At 46.2% G+C, this 21237-nt stretch overlaps 1 protein-coding gene across 1 annotated transcript in view; it reads left to right on the plus strand.

The window, feature by feature from the left end:
• KIF3A (kinesin family member 3A) overlaps positions 1 to 21237 on the plus strand; it is a 407615-nt gene that overhangs the window by 56739 nt on the left and 329639 nt on the right. The gene's annotated exons all lie outside the window — the stretch shown is intronic.

Genomic DNA, 21237 nt, shown 5'->3' on the forward strand with positions numbered 1-21237 from the left:
TCCCAAACCACCAAAGCGATTGACTTGAAACTTTACGTGTGTCATTGACTAGGCATGGTGATTAAAAGTTGATGACGACAATGTCATCGGTCACATGGTGTTGCAGCCATATTGGATTGAAGGCAAATATTAAATAATTATATCTCAGAAACCGCTTACTCTATCGATGCAAAACTTTGCAAATGTCATCTAACACCATTGGTGCATCTAGTTTGAAAATGATGACGTCGTAGGTTACGTGGTTTGGCAGCCATCTTGGATAGAAAACGAACCTTATCCGATCAACACGAAACTTCACAAATGTGATCCCTTGCCCATACTTATGCAGAGTTTACATTTTTGATATCATATGGCATGTGGTTTTGCAGCCATATTAGCTTGAAAGCCAATGTTTTTTAAAATCCCTTCTCCAAAACCGCTTCACTGATCGATTTTAAAACTGTCCTGTCGTTATTTTTATTTATTTTTTATGTTGGAGGCTCCAGGCACAGACTGTATAGCCCTCATCGAGGCCAAGCCTTAAATAAAAGAGAAGAAAAGTCTATGATGAAAAGTGTATCATGTTTGTTTGCGAGAAAGAGAGATTTAAGCTCGCTCGGTAGTGATAGTTTGAGTGAGACAGAAAGTAAGACCAGCAATCCTGACACGGAGAGTGTAAGATGGTTCCGGGCACCACTTTAACGCTTCCAGGTTAGGACGGTAGGACCACTCTTGGCGGTTGTTGTCGACAACCTACGACCGTAGTAGGTTGTCTGGTAAAATGTGATACTTGAGAACAACTGAAGGGATTTAAATCCAACTTATTTATTTTCAGGATCCGGTGAGTACCCCGGTTTAGAATAGGTACACCGTATCCCTGCGTGTCGTAAGAGGCAACTAAAAGGGTTGGCGTCAGGAAGGGCATCCGGCCATAAAAACATTGCCTCAAAAAGAGAATCATGACAATTACAACTACATATGGGCAGGGTACAGCCCGAAGTACCCCGTGGGGGACCCCACTCCCTCTCGTCAAAACTCAAGGTGGGGAACCCGATCGAAGCAGGGGTGGAAATCACTCCATTTATGACGACGAAACGTCTGATGCCCGACGTGGAGATCGGTTTCTGAGGTTTGGGACATGGAATGTCGGGACAATGACAGGGAGATCAGGAGAAGTGGTGGAAGTATTGGTCAGAAGAAGAGTGGACATATGTTGTGTGCAGGAGACAAGATGGAAGGGAAGTGGTGTGAGAATGGTGAAGGGCAGGCAGGGACAGAAATACAAATTTGTGTGGCAAGGGTGCCCAGAAGGCGTGAATGGTGTTGGTGTCCTGTTTTCTGAGGAGTTTGTAGACAGTGTGGTGAGTGTGACGAGAGTGAGTGAAAGGTTGATGATGGTGAAAATGATGATTAGAAAGCTGTTGGTGAACGTCATCTCGGGATATGCTCCCCAGGTTGGTCGGAGCGATGAAGAGAAGGACAAGTTCTGGTGTGCGATAGAGAAGCTGATGGAAAACGTGAAAGATGAGGAAGTTGTTTTGGTAGGAGGAGACCTAAATGGACATGTGGGAAGGAGTATGGACGGTTTTGAGGGAGTTCATGGGTGTTACGGATATGGTGTGAGAAATGGAGAAGGTGAAAGGATTTTGGAGTTTGCTGATGGAGCTGATTTGTTGATTTGTAATACTCAGTTCCAGAAAGAGGATAATAAGCTTGTTACATACACGTCAGGTGCGTCGACGACAACCGTTGACTACCTACTGGTGCGAAGGCGAGATAGGGGCCACCTCCGGGACACAAAGGTGAGCCCGGGGGAGGAGGCTGTTTCACAGCACCACTTGGTTGTCTGCGACATAAGGGTGAGAGGTGCGAGGAGAGCTCGGCGGGTGAAGTACCAACCGAGAATGAAGGTGTGGAGGTTGAAAGAGGTGACAGTGAGGGAGGCATTGAAAGAGAGGCTGAGTATGGCAGAGGATGATGTGGTTGAGCTTGAAAGTGGTTGGATGTCAATGAAAGATAGTCTGTTGGGAGCCGTTGGTGAGGTATGTGGATGGACAAAAGGACCACCGAGTCACTCGGAAACATGGTGGTGGGATGACGAAGTTGGAAAGAAGATTGATGAGAAGAGGGAGAAGTTCAAGGAGTGGCAGAAGGCAAAGGGTATGGGGGTAGAAAAGGCAGAGCATGAAAGTTATAAGGCAGCCAAGAAGGCTGCAACGAAAGAGGTAGCAAAGGCGCAGGAGGCATGTAGGAAAATGTTCAGAGAACGCTTGGATTTTGAAGAGGGTCAGAGAGTGGTATTCAGGATTGCAAAGCAGATAGCGAAAGAGAGGTGTGATGTGATGGGGGTGAGTTGCTTGAAGGATGAAGTGGGACAAATCGTTGTGGACCCAGATGGAATTAAAGGAAGATGGAAGAGATATATGGAAATCCCGTTGAATGCAGAGAATGAATGGGATGGCAACATAGACAGTAACCCAGTTTTAGGACCGGCAGAGAAGATAACCGAGAAGGAAGTTGAGGAAGCGATAAAAGCAATGAAGAGTAGAAAAGCGTGCCGACAGGAGATGTGGGAGATATGTTGAAGGCAGCGGGAAATTAGGGTGTGAAGAGAATGACAGAGACCTGCAATCTGGTGGTGAAAGAAGGCCGCATTCCAGTGGATTGGGAACCGAGTACCCTCGTCCCTCTATACAAGGGGAAAGGTGACCCTCTGGACTGTGGCTCGTATCGAGCGATAATGTTATTGGAGCATGGAATGAAGCTATTGGAAAGGGTGTTGGAGAGGAGGATAAGGAAGAAAGTGAAGATTGACGAAATGCAGTTTGGATTTATGTCAGGAAGAGGAACGACAGACGCGCTTTTCATTGTGAGGCAGTTGCAGGAGAAATGCATGGAGAAGAGGAAGAAGTTGTTTCTTGGGTTTGTTGATCTGGAGAAACCATTCGATAGGGTTCCACGCAAAGTATTGACATGGGCATTGAGGAAGTTAGGAGTGGAGGAATGGTTGATCAGAGTAGTGATTGCAATGTACAAAAGAGCGCGCACAGCTGTAAGGACAAAGGACGGGAACAGTGGTGAGTTTGAGGTGAAGGTTGGAGTGCATCAGGGGTTGGTACTAAGTCCTCTACTATTTGTAGCTGTGATGGATGTGCTGGCTTGGAACGTAAAGGAGGGTTTACCGTGGGAGTTGTTGCATGCAGATTATCTGGTGTTGATTGCAGAAAGTATGGATGGACTGAAGGAGAAGATGAACAAGTGGAAGGAATGTATGGAGACGAAAGGTCTGAAGGTGAATATTGGAAAAACGAAGGTGATGGTAAGTGGTAAAGCATGTGGTGAGGTGGAAAGAACTGGGAAGTGGTCGTGTGCTGTGTACAGGAAGGGTGTTGGAGTGAACTCCATTCAATGTACAATGTGCGCTGAGTGGGTTCATCAAAAATGTAGTGGTTTGAGAGGGTCATTAACCAGTGTGGCAGCTACATTCAAGTGTAAGGTGTGCACAGAGGGAGCTGCAGGTGGAGGAAATGCTGAGTTGGATCTTGGAGATGGCGTGAAGCTGGAAGGTGTGAAAACATTTTGTTACCTAGGAGACATGCTGAATGGAGAAGGTGGATCAGACTCGGCAACGCTTGCGAGAGTGAGATGTGCATGGAAGAAGTTTCGGGAACTGAGTGGCGTGCTGATGAGGAGGGCAGTGTCGTTGAAGCTGAAGGGAAAGGTGTATGCTGCATGTGTGAGAAGTGTTATGATTTATGGGAGTGAGACATGGGTAATGAACGAAGAGCAGCAACGAAGGCTGTAAAGGGTGGAAATGCGAATGGTTCAGTGGATGTGTGGAGTATCGTTGAGAGAGAGGAAGACAAATGATGAATTGCAAAAGATGATGGGAATAGAGCCTGTGATGGATGCTGTGAAGAGAAACAGTTTGAGATGGTTTGGTCATGTGTTGAGGAAGGATGAAAGTGACTGGTTGAGAAGGGTGATGGAAATGAATGTAGGAGGAAGTAGAGGACGGGGAAGACCGAGAAAGACTTGGCTAAAGATGGTCGAAGAAGAAATGCGGGCAAGGGGGTTAACAAGGGGAGATGCAGAAAATAGGGCAAAATGGAGAAGATTGTCATGGGGACCGCATGGCTAACATGCGCTCACGCTTTCGAAGTTAAGTAATTTTTCACAATTGTGTTTTTGTCGAAACTGTATCTATCTTTCGGTGTGTGTACCGAAAGTGTGTCTTTAGTAAGATTCTCGGTGTTAATTTTTCATACATGTATACAAAATCGTCGGTTAATTCGTGTCGCGTATTTTGAGGCGTAGTAGGCTACCGTGTCCGACCTTGAGGCTTTGTTTTTCTCTCAGCGGTCCATCGATTGCGCTGCAATTACTGTCGTTCTCTGTTTTTGTCCCAGTCTTTCACCCCATACTTCCTTGTTTCAAATCTCAACTCAAAAAAAAAAAAACCAAAAAAAATATTTCCTTCTCTGTTCTTATTCATTTATTCGTTGTTCTTATTTGTTCGTTCGTTCTTCGATCACGTGCTTCACCCCCATTTCCATTTTCCATTTCCCCAGATAGTTTTCACTGCTCAATTTAAAAATGTTTAAACTTTCCCCTGAAGAACTGTATTCTGTCGTATATTTTAACACCTTTTTCTTCTTATTCTATAAAAGGATGCTTTCGACTTGCTCACCAAATCTATTCATTCCAAAAAAAAAATCCGTCTCTTACAGTTCCTCTTTTCTGCATTCCCGAAACTCTCCTGCACTCCACCCCTCCTTCAGCGTCCTCAAACGTATTTTGGACTCAAAGGTCACAAGAAACTCATTTTGCAATAAATATTCGTTTCCCATTAATCGTACACTTTCTAAAATCCAATCTCACCCCTCCCCTCCAAATCTTCCCCATCACCCCTTCCCTCCAAAACTTCCCCATCACCCCTCCCCTCCAAAACTTCCCATCACCCCTCCCCTCCAAATCTACCCCCTTGCCCCTCCCCTCCAAATCTTCCCCATCACCCATTTCTTTCAAATATTCCCCCTTTCCCCTCCCCTCCCAATCTTCCCCATCACCCATCCCTTTCAAATCTTCCCCCTTGCCCCTCCCCTCCAAATCTTCCCCATCACTCCTTCCCTCCAAAACTTCTCCATCACCCCTCCCCTCCAAAACTTCCCCATCACCCATCTCTTTCAAATCTTCCCCCTTGCCCCTCCCCTCCAAATCTTCCCCATCACCCATCCCTTTCAAATCTCCCCCCTTGCCCCTCCCCCCTAAACTCCCCCCACACCCCTCCCCTCCGAGACTCTCCCTCGCTCCTCCCCTCCTAGACTCCCCTCTCACCCCTCCTCAAAGCATCCTCCCCGTTCTTACCCCTTCCAACTTTCACCTTCATCTCGCCCAACCTTCTGCCTCGCTCTTCCCCTTCCTCAAATAACACCTCACTGTGCCTCACCCAATCACCATCAAACCTTTTGTCCGCCCCATTCTTCCCTTTCTCCAAGCTATTCTGAAATCTCTGACACACCTTCAACAGCTCTCCCTACCACTTCATCCTCTTCCACATCTTACCCTACCCCTCCCCCTGTTCTGTATCTGATGCTCCCTCTTCCTCTTCATCAACGGTATGGACCTCAAACATCCGGGGCCTTCGCTCAAACTTGACTGATCTCTCCATACAGGTTGTTTCTGACAATCCAGACGTGATCTGCTTAACAGAAACTTTCCTCCTTCATGATGTCTCTGATTCCTTAGTATCTCTCCCAGGTTACGCCCTCCTCCGGTATGATAGACCTGAGCCTCTGCCTGGAGGTGGCGTTGCTATCTTTATAAAAAACTCTCTTCCTCACTGGCCCTGCACTGCCCTCTCTCCACCTCACCCCCAGGAATACCTTTGGCTACGGCTTCCCCTTCATTCCCACCTTTTGTTCATATGTGTGTTGTACCGTCCACCAAACAGTGATGACTCCATCTACATCTCGCTGTCTGATAATATGGACCAACTTCTATCTACCCATCCCAACTCTCTCTTCCTCATATGTGGTGATTTCAATTGTCACCATGCCAGTTGGCTGGGGGTGGGTACCCCTCTCACCAGCCATGGCTCTTCAGCAAAGGACTTCTGCGACTCACTGGAACTGACACAATCTGTCAATTTCCCGACCCGGGTCTCAGTCAACGGAGCATCTTCTCTTCTGGACTTGGTTATGACTAACTTCCCTGAAAATGTCTGCTGCTCTTCTTCTGCTCCAATCGGCTCATCTGATCATGTGCTTCTTAAAGTGGACATCTCTCTGACCATTCTCAGAGAGCCTCCTCAGCGTCGACGAGTCTGGGATTTCACTCAGGCCAACTGGCACGGTCTTCAAGCAGCCATCAATCATCTGGACTGGTCTCCCATCTCTACCGCCTCTGACATCAACTCATCCTGGGAATTCTTCCAAAGTAAATTGCTCTCTCTCATGCACAGATTTATCCCATCTCGTCTTCAGTTGTCATACCGTTCCTCCCGTCCATGGTACACGGAATCTTGTGGTGAGGCTGTTGCCCAGAAACAACTTGCTTTCTTCTCCTGGAAAGCAAATCCAACGGAAGGAAATCTCATTTCCTTTCACAAAGCCCGAAACAAGTGTGTGTCCACCCTCAGGAGAGCCAGGAAACAATATCTCTCCGTTCTCAAGACCGAACTCTCTTATCTGTCACCCTCTTCCAAATCCTGGTGGTGTCTGGTCAAATCTGTTTCTGGTGTTTGTTCCCCCTCCATCCCCTCCCTCACTTCAAACGGCTACACGGCTGACTCCGCACGTGAAAAAGCTGAATGCCTCAACTCTGTGTTTGCCTCGCAATCTTGTGTCCCAAACCCATCCCTCTCTATACCCACCGTACCCAGTCATACCCAGCTGCTCCTGGACTCTGTGTCCTTTCCTCCTGACAAGGTGGAAAAGTTTCTGTCAACCCTCGACTCTGATTCTGCAACTGGACCTGACGGCATCAGCCCACGGGTCCTAAAATCCTGTTCTTCCGCTCTTTCACTCCCTCTCTCTGTTCTCTTCACCCTCTCTTTTGCTCAACGTCATCTGCCATCTGCTTGGAAATCAGCCAACATCACCGCTTTGCACAAAAAAGGTGCAAAAACAGATCCTAGCAACGACAGACCAATCAGCCTTCTCCCAATTATCAGCAAAGTCATGGAATCCATCATTGCCTCGGATATGAAATCTTTCCTCTTCTCCAATGGCTTGATCTCTGATCATCAATTTGGTTTCAGACCTGGTCACTCTACTCTGGACATGCTGCTTCTGCTTTCTCAACAATGGATGGAGGTCCTCAATGCCAAACAGGAAATTAGAGCTGTCTCCCTTGACATATCATGTGCCTTCGATACGGTCTGGCACCCCGCTCTGCTCACCAAACTCTCCTCCTTTGGTATCCATGGAAATCTCCACGCATGGCTGGCGGACTTCCTCTCTAGTCGTAGTCAACGTGGCCCTGAATGGGTTTCTCTCATCTCCTCTTCCTGTTCAGGCTGGAGTTCCCCAAGGCAGTGTTCTGAGCCCTGTGCTTTTTCTGGTCTTCATCAATGATCTCTCTGACTCTCTTGAAAATCATCTCTATCTCTTTGCTGATGACTCTACTCTCTGTCGCTCCATTCCTCATCCCTCAGATCGGCAGTCTGCAGCCTCCTCACTCTCTGCAGACCTGGACAAAATCACAGACTGGGCAAACAAGTGGAAATGTCTTTCAATCCTGACAAATCTCACACTCTTACAATGTCTCTCTGAAAAGACCGACTGGACAACCCTCCCATCCACTTTCTGAATAGTCCTCTCCAAGAAGTTCTGTCACTCAAGCTTTTGGGTCTCACTATCTGCCATGATCTTTCCTGGGAAAACCACATTTCAAATCTGGCCTCCAAAGCCAGTCGCCGACTGGGCATCCTCCATCGTGTGAAGTCCTTCCTTGGCACACCTGAGCTCCTCACCACATACAAGGCTTTCATCCGCAGCTCAATGGAATACTGCTCTCCCCTCTGGGCTGGTGCTCCTGCCTCACACCTAGCTCGTCTTCACGCTGTTGAAACGAAAGCGTTCAGAATCATTGGAATCTCCCGCAATGAAGCTAACTCCAAGGGCTTTTCACTCACTCACCGCAGGCAGGTTGGTGGTCTTTCCGTCTTCTACCGACTCCTCTCTGGCCTTGCCCCCCCCCAGCTCTCTCTGGGCTCTGTCCCCCAAATATTCCTACAGGTCGCACAAGATCTGCCTGCAACCCTCTTATGGTTAAACTGCCAAAATCAAGACTCTCTGCTCACCTTCACTCCTTCATTCCTCTTTTCTGCCACCTCTGGAACAAACTCCCTCACTCTCTTCAATCCCATTCCACCCTCCAGGTCTTTAAAACAGCTGTTCACCACCATCTCTTTTCTTCCCCCATCCAAAACCTTGATCTTTTCTACCCCTGCTAATTTCACCCCAAATCCACTTTTTTGAAATACCAACTTCAGTCCTGGAAGTCCTTGGTGTCCCTGTGTTTTATACTTCTCCCTCCCCCCCCCCCTTCCCACGCCTCCTCCCCCCAAGCCCTTTCCCTCCCACACATCTCCCTGTTCTCAAATGTTGTGTTTGTGTGTTTCCCCTTCTCTCCCCATCTTGTCTTCCGCTCCCTCTTTTTATATATTTTGTTTGTCTGTTTGATTTGTTTGTGAAATAAATGTTAGCTCTTTCACGAGCCTCGATTCTGTATACAAAAAAAAAACAAAGAAAAAAAAAAAAAAACCCCGGAAAATGGTCTTGAAATGCCTGTTGTGTTGTTGTTGTTATTTATTTTCAGGACAGTGAACGAGGGCATTTACCCATTGTCACAGGCAGGGACAGCGCAGAGGCATATTTGTGATGCAGTTTAATTGCTCTCGTTTTTATTTGTGTTTTTTTTTTTAGACATAGACGAGGCTCTTGGAAGAGGTAAAAGTTTATTGTCGAGCACTTGACAAGTGGCTTAAGCACTCCAAGAAAATCATTGATAATGAGCGGCTGGCTTGGCAAGCAATATCAAGCTGCTTGGTAACTGAACACAGCCAGATGAGCTCGACAGACCGAGGACCCTTTTCTGGTTCTGCTGCTTGTGTGAAGTTAATTTCGGGTAATTTTCAACACTTTTCACCTTTAGTTTAGCTATATTTCGCTTTTCAACATCGCTGGTGTCGTTTCTTTTCATCCTCGGGACAGGTGCTCTGATTTGAAAAACTGCAACGTTTCGCGTACGCTCGGGTTAGCCCATTTACTAAGGAGGGATTGTTTTGTGATTGTACAATCAATTGTAGTGTGAATTTACTAAACAATATCAATATTAATGTACACATTAAACGTAGTTATTATTGTACTTGCTTTCTCTACTAATACGAAACTCACCCCTAATTTTGAAATAGTCCTGTCTCATTCAACATCAGGGGAAACATTGTTTTTAATCGATTCATCACGTGACAGTGCTTTCTTTCCTTGAGATGGAGCATTCCGTTTGCGCTGTGGTCAACACCACTCACAAGGTGATGAAGGAGCTGCGCTCCAACGCGAGTCGAAAGAATTGACGCGACCAAAGACGGAATTCGTCCGAGTTGCTTTATTGAAACAAAACAGCTCAGGTATTCTGAAAAGCCCGTTTATCGGGCAGCAATATATATACACATTTATGCCGGGGCGTTTGCCCGGGAAAACCGAGACCGGGCATGCCCGGGTGTCAAGGGCGAGTCCTGGAAAGGCGAGTCTGGACATGCCCGGGCGTCCTGGACGCGGCCTGGCAAGTCGAGGCTGGGCGTGCCCGAGCGCTCTGCGCGAGCCCTGGAAAGGCGAGAGCGGGCATGCCCGGACGCTCTGGGCGAGCCCTGGAAAGGCGAGTCTGGACATGCCCAGGAGAGGCGCGTCTGGGCCCGTCCGGACGAGCCCGGCATGGCGATCGCGCCCTGGCCGCGTCCTGGCAGGTGCAAGGCGATTGTGTACATTCAGCGGGAACCGCTACAGTGATATGATTTGTCGGAAAAGTGAGATCCCACCCTTGGTGTCATCTCGAAAGATTGTGAACCAGTTATCTCGGGGCCTCAGACAATTGCATGGGTTGCATGACTCTCATGCCGCCTCTGCCTGGGGCCCACATTGAGCTCGGGTTCCCTGGGCGTGGGCCCTGCATGCCCCTGTATTAATCCGCCACTGCTCTCTGCATGTAAACACATTCATGAGTTAGGCAATCACAGTTTCGCCATTTCCACATGCGCTGGTTTGGTAATATCTGAACATCCTCACCATTACAGGAACATTTATTTTACACACTACTACTCCCACAGTTTTTGGGCCAGCTCATACCAAATTTTCTGTGCGGCTTTTGGGGGCACTGCACGTTTCATAAAGTGGGTGAGAGTTCTCATAAAATTTCTCGAAACGCTTTTTTGTTGGAGATGTAGGCCTCCTACCCATGCATATCAGGAATACCTCGCTAGCACATCAATAAACGTACATGAGTTACAGACACACAGGTGATGTGTTTACTTAAAAACAACTTTGACAGCATGCTCTTGATATGTCATGAATTATCGATACATATTTCCATGATGATTAATGTATTTTTATGAGTTATACCCAACTGCCAACTACATAATAATGATTACAACACCACACATAAATGTACACACCAGGGACTACGACTTACCTGTCACAGAAACCACCCCGTGGACAGTTTCCATCTCAGACAAATTTCATTTTTCCCAAAGAAATAAATGGAATAATAGTGTGGTTTGAGAATATCGCCTCCTAACAGACCACCTCCAATTAGTGGTAGGTGAGGTAGGGGGTTGGATTATTTGAAAATGGAAACTGAGAAGCTGCTGGTCATTTGACATCCAAAATTGTAGTTGGCATTAGTAGAGGTTAGGTGCAAATGTATAGTTTGTGGTGTGGATGTATAGTCCGAGAGTTAGGAGTGGGGATGTTTAATTGAAGGCACAGAGCTTTGGAGCCTCCTTGTTCGCTGAGAGGTGCTTGAGATGCCAGGGTGGTGAGTTCGTTTTGGGTGTTTTTTTGTTTTGTTTTGTTTTTGTATGCTCTAATGGTGGCAAGGTGTTCTACTTGAAACTGTTTATTCGACATATGTAGCTTTTTGATGCCTTGGGTCCGTAATAACATTTTGTGTTGTTTTTAAATCCGGTGACCAATTACAAATTGATAGAAGGATGAAGTATTGTGCATCGTCTTCATGAAGCATTGGTCCAACACACAGCGTGTGTGGGTCAATACTTGTTGATGCTCCTTCAAGAACTCGTTCACTTTATTACCTCCGCCACCAAAGGTGGATGGAGATTATGTTTTCACCTCTGTCTGTTTGTCTGTTTGTTTGTTACCATCTCATTACCATCTCAAGGCGTGATACCATCTCATCTCTGTCTTGAGAGATGGCTCCTATCTCATGCCTGATATTGAGGGCCTCCATTCATTGGTGGGTGGAGACAGCATGTCCAAGGTATCATGATCAGGTCTGAATCCGAATTAATGACCTGAGATGAGGCCGTTGGAGAAAAGGAATGATTTGAATGTAAACTGCGATGATTGATTCCATGATATTGCTGATGATTGGAAGTAAGGTGATAAGGCTGTAATTGCAGGGATCGGTTTTTGTAACTTTTTATGTAATGCTATAATGTTGGCTGACTTCTAAGAAGATGCAAATGACAGGGTGAAATGGGCAGAGAGAGGATGTGCAAGAGCAGCAGCGCAGATTTTAGGACACGTGAGCCGATGTCATCCGGTCTAGTTGCAGAATCAGTCACGTGTTGCCAGGAACTCCTCCACCTTTTTAAGGTGGAAAAGACACAGAGTTGAGGAGTGGTCAGGTGTGGCTTGGTAGGATCATGTAGAGAGTGAGGGGTTGGGGACACAGACTTGGTACTGATCATTCATGTTTCGTGCGCTACTGTAAATGATGCAAAAACGTGATAAAGGTATGAAGCAAATTGTATGACAAATTATCTCTTCTCCTGAAACTGTAAAATATAAAACAGACACCTGCATGTAAAAGTGTTAGTAAATAGATGTACATTGTGCTTAAGTGGAATGTGGTATACTATTGGATAACGCTGTTCATAAATAATGAACTATTTGATAAGACAAACCTAAATCTGGTACCACTTTGCACAGGTCTGGAACTTTCTTTCATGTTTCATGTCATTAAGAAGCACAGAAGCATCTAGAAATCTCTTTTTGGGTTCAGCACATCCAGGGGTGAAGTGGTACTCCGTCGATTTTGTGCGGGTTTTAAAGCACCCGAAATCTCACATTTTGTCTGCTTCCATCGCCAGTAAAATGGAAATGCACCTGCTCAGAACACCATCACACGTGGAGAGCGGAAGACGAACCTGCATCAACTCTCGAAATATCTCAATAAGCTTCAGCAACTTTTACCCTCAGCTGCTGGTCTCTGCCACCATGAATCTATACCGCAACACGTTTAAGTCCTTCCTTCGAATGGTGTACCCTGGTTAGAAGAGGTACACCGTACCCCTGCGTGTCGTAAGAGGCGACAAAGAGGGTTGGCGTCAGGGAGGGCATCCGGCCATAAAAACATTGCCTCAAAAAGAGAACAATGACAATTACAACTACATATGGGCAGGGTACAGCCCGAAGTGGAGATCGGTTTCTGAGATTTGGGACATGGAATGTAGGGACAATGACAGGGAGATCAGGAGAAGTGGTGGAAGTATTGGTCAGAAGAAGAGTGGACATATGTTGTGTGCAAGAGACGAGATGGAAGGGAAGTGGTGTGAGAATGGTGAAGGGTAGGCAGGGACAGAAATACAAGTTTGTGTGGCAAGGGTGCCCGGAGGGCGTGAATGGTGTTGGTGTCCTGTTTTCTGAGGAGTTTGTAGACAGTGTGGTGAGTGTGACTAGAGTGAGTGATAGGTTGATGATGGTGAAAATGATGATTGGAAAGCTCTTTGTGAACGTCATCTCGGGATATGCTCCGCAGGTTGGTCGGTGCGATGAAGAGAAGGACAAGTTCTGGTGTGCAATAGAGAAGCTGATGGAAAACGTGAAAGATGAGGAAGTTGTTGTGGTAGGAGGAGACCTAAATGGACATGTGGGAAGGAGTATGGACGGTTTTGAGGGAGTTCATGGGGGTTCCGGATATAGTGTGAGAAATGGAGAAGGTGAAAGGATTTTGGAGTTTGCTGATGGAGCTGATTTGTTGATTTGTAACACTCAGTTCCAGAAAGGGGATAATAAGCTTGTTACATACACGTCAGGTGGGTCGACGACAACCGTTGACTACCTGATGGTGCGTAGGCGAGACAGCGGGCACCTCCGGGACACAAAGGTGATCCCGGGGGAGGAGGCTGTTTCACAGCACCACTTGGTTGTCTGCGACATAAGGGTGAAAGGTGCGCGGAGAGCTCGGCGGGTGAAGTACCAACCGAGAATGAAGGTGTGCAGGTTGAAACAGGTGACAGTAAGGGAGGCATTAAAAGAGAGGCTGAGTAGGGTAGAGAATGATGTGGTTGAGCTTGAAAGTGGTTGGATGTTAATGAAAGATAGTCTGTTGGGAGCCGTTGGTGAGGTATGTGGATGGACAAATGGACCACCGAGGCACTCGGAAACATGGTGGTGGGATGATGAAGTTGGAAAGAGGATTGACGACAAGAGGAAGAAGTGCAAGGAGTGGCAGAAGGCGAAGGGTACGGGAGCAGAAAAAGCAGAGCATGAAAGTTATAAGGCAGCCAAGAAGGCTGCAAAGAAAGAGGTAGCAAAGGCGCAGGAGGCATGTAGGAAAATGTTCGGAGAACGCTTGGATTCAGAAGAGGGTCAGAGAGCGGTATTCAGGATTGCAAAGCAGATAGCGAAAGAGAGGTGTGATTTGATGGGGGTGAGTTGCTTGAAGGATGAAGTGGGGCAAATCGTTGTGGACCCAGATGGAATTAAAGGAAGATGGAAAAGATATATGGAAATGCTGTTGAATACAGAGAATGAATGGGATGGCAACATAGAGAGTAACCCAGTTTTAGGACCGGCAGAGAAGATAACTGAGAAGGAAGTTGAGGAAGCGATAAAAGCAATGAAGAGTAGCAAAGCGGGAGGGCCGACGGGAGTTGTGGGAGATATGTTGAAGGCAGCAGGAAGTTGGGGTGTGAAGAGAATGACAGAGATCTGTAATCTGGTGGTGAAAGAAGGCCGCATTCCAGTGGATTGGGAACTGAGTACCCTCGTCCCTCTATACAAGGGGAAAGGTGACCCTCTGGAGTGTGGCTCGTACCGAGCGATAAAGTTATTGGAGCATGGAATGAAGGTATTGGAAAGGGTGTTGGAGAGGAGGATAAGGAAGAAGGTGAAGATCGACGAAATGCAGTTTGGATTTATGCCAGGAAGAGGAACGACAGACGCGCTCTTTATTGTGAGGCAGTTGCAGGAGAAGTACACGGAGAAGAGGAAGAAGTTGTTTCTTGGGTTTGTTGATCTGGAGAAAGCATTCGATAGGGTTCCACGCGAAGTATTGACATGGGCATTGAGGAAGTTAGGAGTGGAGGAATGGTTGATCAGAGTAGTGATGGCAATGTACAAAAGAGCGCGCACAGCTGTAAGGACGAAGGACGGGAACAGTGGTGAGTTTGAGGTGAAGGTGGGAGTGCATCAGGGGTCCGTACTAAGTCCACCACTATTTGTAGCTGTGATGGAGGTGCTGGCTCAGAACATAAAGGAGGGTTTACCGTGGGAGTTGTTGTATGCAGATGATCTGGTGTTGATTGCGGAAAGTATGGATGGACGGAAGGAAAAGATGAACAAGTGGAAGGAATGTATGGAGACAAAAGGTCTGAAGGTGAATGTAGGAAAGACGAAGGTGATGGCAAGTGGTAAAGCATGTGGTGAGGTGGAAAGAACTGGGAAGTGGCCATGTGCTGTGTGCAGGAAGGGTATCGGAGTGAACTCCATTCAATGTACAATGTGCGCTGAGTGGGTTCATCAAAAATGTCGTGGTCTGAGAGGGTCATTAACCAGTGTGGCAGCCACATTCAAATGTAAGGTGTGCACAGAGGGAGCTGCAGATGGAGGAAATGTTGAGTTGGATCTTGGAGACAGCGAGAAGCTGGAAGGTGTGAAAACATTTTGCTACCTCGGAGACATGCTGAATGGAGAAGGTGGATCAGACTCGGCAACGGTTGCTCGAGTGAGATGTGCATGGAAGAAGTTTCGGAAACTGAGTGGCGTGCTGATGATGAGGGGAGTGTCGTTGAAGCTGAAGGGAAAGGTGTATGCTGCATGTGTGAGAAGTGTTATGATTTATGGGAGCGAGACATGGGTCATGAATGTAGAGCAGTAACGGAGGCTGGAAAGGGTGGAAATGCGAATGGTTCGGTGGATGTGCAGAGTATCGTTGAGAGAGAGGAAGACAAATGATGAATTGCGAAAGATGATGGGAATAGAGCCTGTGATTGATGCTGTGAAGAGGAACAGGTTGAGATGGTTTGGTCATGTGTTGAGGAAGGATGAAAGTGACTGGTTGAGAAGAGTGATGGAAATGAATGTAGAAGGAAGTAGAGGACGGGGAAGACCGAGAAAGACTTGGCTAAAGATGGTGGAAGAAGAAATGCGGGCAAGGGGGTTAAGAAGGAGAGATGCAGAAAATATGGTAATATGGATAAGATTGTCATGGGGACCACAAGGCTAACCCCCGCTCTAGCAGGGAAAATGGCCTTAAAATGCATGTTGTTTTGTTGTTGTCTTCGAATGCCTCGGGTTGTTCTTTCTGGCACGCCCACCTGCATTGACAGGTGATGCATCGATTTTTTTCGGGGACTGTCAATCATACTCTGGCGAATATCCTGCAGGGTTTAATCGGGGCGCACAGTCAGCGGGCGACGATGTATGCTCAGTCCTCGCACATTGCCTGTGCTTGGAAATTGCTGAACAAATCGATGAATGGACTTGTGCACAAAAAATGGAACATGAAACAAAGCCTTGCACTTTCTGTTGTGAAGTGGTACCAGTTTAATGCTTGTGTCATCAATAGTTCATTAAAGGTAAATGTGTAAAATTATGGCCTTTCATCTGGAACACCCTGTATGGCCGTTAAGTATGAGGGACATTCCAAAGGAACGAGGAGCGGAGTAAAATGCACTGTCATCTTCCACATTAGATGGGTCACTGATGCATGTTGGCCTTGTATGGTGAAGATGCACTGTCGTCTTTCACATTGGATGGGTCGCTGATGCATGGTGGCCTTGTATGCTGAAAATGCACCGTCATCTTATACATTAAATGGGTCACTGATGCATCATGGCCTTGTATGGTGAAGATGCACCGTCATCTTCCACAGTAGATGGGTCGCTGATGCATGGTGGCCTTGTATGGTGAAAAAGCACCGTCATCTTCCACAGTAGATGGGTCGCTGATGCATCATGGACTTGTATGGTGAAGATGCACCGTCATCTTCCACATTAGCTGAATTAATGCATAGATTTGAGTTACCTGAAGATAACCCAAGGTCCGAACAGCTGGCAGATTTGAGTGACCCACTAACTGAATGTTGTCCATGTCGAGCATTAATTATGGAGATGTCCACATTAACATGGTGAATATCCACAGAATGTAGAATTTCTCAAGGCAGAATTTTCACAAACATGAACGCTTTTGCACGTGCAAAGATTCAGCGAGATGGATCCTTCAAAACCCCAGGAGTTACGATAGACAGAAACGGCCATCATTGTGTCGCAAGTTTGTCGTGGTGTTCAACAGATCTGCAGGCCTTCTCACTCATCTGGTGATGAAATGTCGCCTCACCGTTGGGATCCTGCAACTAAATTGGAACCCTTGCAGTGGAAGCGCAATGGATCACCGCCACCCAATAAACCTTTCACCCAACTCTCAGCCGGTGAGACCATGGCCTCATTTTGCTGAGATGCTAAAATAAATCCTGTTGATTGTCTATATGCCTCACAAACCTGTAATCAGAGTGGAATACTACGTGTGCCTCATGCGACTGTCGTAGCAGGCGATTAAGGACACACAGAAAGATGTTGATCAAAGGTGTGTTCCTTTCAGGACAATGTACCTGTCCACAATGGCCATCTTGCACATCAAGCGTTCAGAATCATTGGAATCTCCCGCGAGGAAGCTACCTCCGAGGGCCTCTCACTTACTCACCGCAGGCAGGTTGGTGGTCTTTCCGTCTTCTACCGACTCCTCTTCGGCCTTGCTCCTCCAGCTCTCTCTGGGCTCTGTCCCCCAAATATTCCTACAGGTCGCACAAGATCTGCCTGCAACTCTCTTATGGTTAAACTGCCAAAATCAAGACTCTCTGCTCACCTTCACTCCTTCATTCGTCTTTTCTCCCACCTCTGGAACAAACTCCCCCACTCCCTTCAATCCCACTCCTCCCTCCAGGTCTTTAAAACAGCTGTTCACCACCATCTCTTATCTTCCCCCATTTTCGCTCTTTCACGAGCCTCGATCTTGTATACAAAAAAAAAAAAAAATCAAAAAAAAAATCCAATACCTTGATCTTTTCTACCCCCGCTAATTTCACCCCAATTCCACTTTTTTGAAATACCAACTTCTGTCCTGGAAGTCCTTGGTGTCCTTGTGTTTATACTTCTCCCATCCCCCCACCCCTTCCCACGCCGCCTACCCCCAAGCCCTCTCCCTCCCACACATTCCCGATGTCCCTGATCTCAAATGTTGTGTTTATGTGCTTCGCCTTCTCTCCCCATCTTGTCTGCTGCTCCCTTTTTTATATACTATGTTTGTTTGTCTGTTTGATTTGTTTGTGTGATAAATGTTAGCTCTTTCACGAGCCTCGATTCTGTATACAAAAAACAACAACAAAAAAACAAAAAAAACAAACTCTAGTTGTGACCAGACTTGGGCCCCATTGGGCCCCATCCACACCCTCTGTTCTCTCTCATGTGTTTCTTGCCTTAGACGGGTGCTCAGCACTCGGAAGATACGAGTCGAGGCACTTCCACGTTTATCGCCGCCTTTTTAATAACCATTGCACAAATTGCTAATCTCAATAAGCATAAGTTGGGGATTTTATTGACATAAGGACATTATTTAAACTTGTCATGTGATGTTGCTTTTTTGCATTGCCCGCATGTTCGCAATGGTGCATTCAAATCACTTTGGAAGCCTGGTGGTTTCACTCTTCTTGTTTCCTGATCGTGTACATTACTGTTTTTATTTTGTTTGGGCAAGGTAACGTTATTGTATTGGAATTGATTATTATTTGTCATGGGGTACACAGCTCATAGGTGTTTTACAGGACAATGCATACTGTCGTGGCCAAAAATATTGGCACCCTTGCACTTTTTTCAAATAATGCACCATTTCTTCTGGAAAATTGTTGAAATAATAAAGTATTTTGGTATCCACACATGTATTTCTTTAGTTTACAGTGGAACAAAACAAAAAAAAAGCTGAAATAAATACTAAATCTTTGCTTATTCCACACAAATCCTAAAATGGTCCGGACAATATCGTTGGCACGTTTTACAAGTTGTGAGAAATAATTAGATTTCAAGCAGGTGATTCTCATTTACATTGGAATGGAACTCACCTGTGGTGAGTTGCAGGTGCCTGCAATATAACAATCACTCATTCAACCAGTTTGAAGAGAGAAAAGGAGTCATTCTGCTGTTTTGTGTCACTGTGTGTACTTCAATGAGCATGGAGAAAAGATAGAAAACCAGAGAATTGTGTGAGGAGGCCAGACACAAGATTGGAGCCAAGCACGGACTATCTCAAGGCTACAAGTCCATCTCCAGAGACCTTGATGTTCCTGTGTCCATCTTACGCAATGTTATCAGGAAGTTTCAGGCCCATGGCACTGTAGCCAACCTCCTTGGATGTGGCCGCAAGAGAAAATTTGATCGAATATTGCAGCAAAGGATTGTTCTAATGTTGGAGAAAGCACCTCGATCAACTGCCAAGCAGATTCAATCTGACCTTCAGACACAAGGTAAGACAGTTTCAACTCGCACCATCCATCGCCAACTTAATGAAAGGGGGTTCTATGGTGGGAGACCCAGGAGGACCCCACTGCTGTGAGAGAGAGACATAAGAAAGCCTGGCGGGAGTTTGCCAAAACACACCTGAAGAAGCCAAATTCCTTCTGGGAGAACATCCTGTGGACAGATGAGACCAATTTAGAGCTTTTTGGAAAGCACATCATCTCTATTTTTACAGAAAAAAAAATGAAGCCTTCAAAGAAAAGAACACCTTCCCTACAGTCAAACATGGAGGAGGTTCAGTGATGTTTTGGGGTTGCTGTGCTGCCTCTGGCACTGGGTACCTTGAATGTGCACATGGCATTATGAAATCAGGAGATTACCAAGGCATTTTGGAGAGCAATGTACAACGCAGTGTCAGAAAGGTGGGTGTCCGTCGAAGGTCATGGGTCTTACAGCAGGACAATGATCCCAAACACACTTCAAAAATCACCCAGGAATGGTTCAAGACAAAATGCAGGACTGTTCTGAAGTGGCCAGCAATGAGTCAAGATCTAAATCCCATTGAACACCTGTGGGGAGATCTGAAAACAGCAGTTGGGAGAAGGCACCCTTCAAATCTGGGAGAACTGGAGCAGTTTGCACAAGAAGAGTGGGACAAACTGCCAGTAGAGAGATGTAGGAAGCACATTCATGGCTATAGGAAGCGCTTGACTGATGTTATTTTGTCCAAAGTCTGTGCTACCAAATATTACGTCTAGGGTGTCAATAATTTTGTCGATGCCATTTCTTTTTTATTTTCTGATTTAAAAGGATATATTAAGATCTGAATCAAAAACAAAGGTTCTGTAATATTAACAGTGAAATAAAGAATTGTGGAGACAAAATACTTTTGTCAATTTGAACTTATTTTTAGAGAAAATTGTGAGTTATTTGAAAAAAGTGCAAAGGTGCCAATATTTTTGGCCACGACTGTAGGTCCCATGGTATGCTAGTGTTTTATAGAGCACCATGTGACGAGATGCTCTTACCTTATTGTGTATTCTGGCACAGCAATTAGTACTCGGGTAAACATCCAAACAAATGAACTCTTACATGGGTAATGAACGTAGAGCAGCAACGAAGGTTGGAAAGGGTGGAAATGCGAATGGTTCGACGGATGTGCGGAGTATCGTTGAGAGAGAGGAAGACAAATGATGAATTGCGAAGATGATGGGAATATTGCCTGTGATTGATGCTGTGAAGAGGAACAGGTTGAGATGGTTTGGTCATGTGTTGAGGAAGGATGAAAGTGACTGGTTGAGAAGAGTGATGGAAATGAATGTAGAAGGAAGTAGAAGACGGGGAAGACCGAGAAAGACTTGGCTAAAGATGGTGGAAGAAGAAATGCGGGCAAGGGGGTTAACAAGGAGAGATGCAGAAAATAGGGCAAAATGGAGACGATTGTCATGGGGACCGCAAGGCTAACCCCCGCTCTAGCAGGGAAAATGGCCTTTAAAATGCATGTTGTTGTTGTTGTTGTTGTTGTTGTTGTTGTAAACATCCAAACAAAAATAATGAATAAACCACACATGCATACATTTTAATGTTTTTTTATTTATTTATCCTCACTGGCAAATCTATTATTTTATGTTTGCATCTGTCTGGCACGCAGTTATTATCCCACGCTAGGTAGCAGGGTAACTCTTTTACACCTACCTCAGGGAGTGCCGTCCCTGCCCTATGCGAGTCCCAGGCTAAACTGGATCCGGTAACAGTACCTGGTATGGGACCCTTGTCCAGGGTAATGGATCCCCACTGCCTTGTGGGGGAATCCTCTTTAGGCTAAGGTGGCTGTGAGAGGGACACTCAGATATCAAACCGCACCTGTAGGTCAGCCTGGGTAGCACTATATCAAGGATAAATGTGCCCCCATGAAAATCAGTGTTGGCTCCAATTTAGGCATCACTGCTCAGCATCTGCAGACAGCTGTGGCCACTATAGACATCAAGGGCAGCCGTCATCATATGGGCGACCTGGCCAGTCTGTTGCGCCTATGTGCATCAGACTTCACGTTGCATTTACTGCACCTGCAGCCAATGATGCTCATAGGATTAGAGAGTGGGAGAGGGACAGCTCACACTTCAATCACTTTATAATAGCTTATCTTTGCAGGTTTTCCCCTTCATTCGCAACAGCTCACCTGCCCACTACCCATTGTTACCTATACAGCCATCATACAATGCTTAGTGAGCACGTCAACGGAGGGAAGAGATTCGTCGGAAGCGTCGACCCACACCATCATTAGACGA

This window comes from Myxine glutinosa, chromosome 4 (assembly GCF_964187855.1).
Source record: "Myxine glutinosa chromosome 4, kmMyxGlut1.1, whole genome shotgun sequence".
Classification (NCBI taxonomy): Eukaryota; Metazoa; Chordata; class Myxini; order Myxiniformes; family Myxinidae; genus Myxine; species Myxine glutinosa.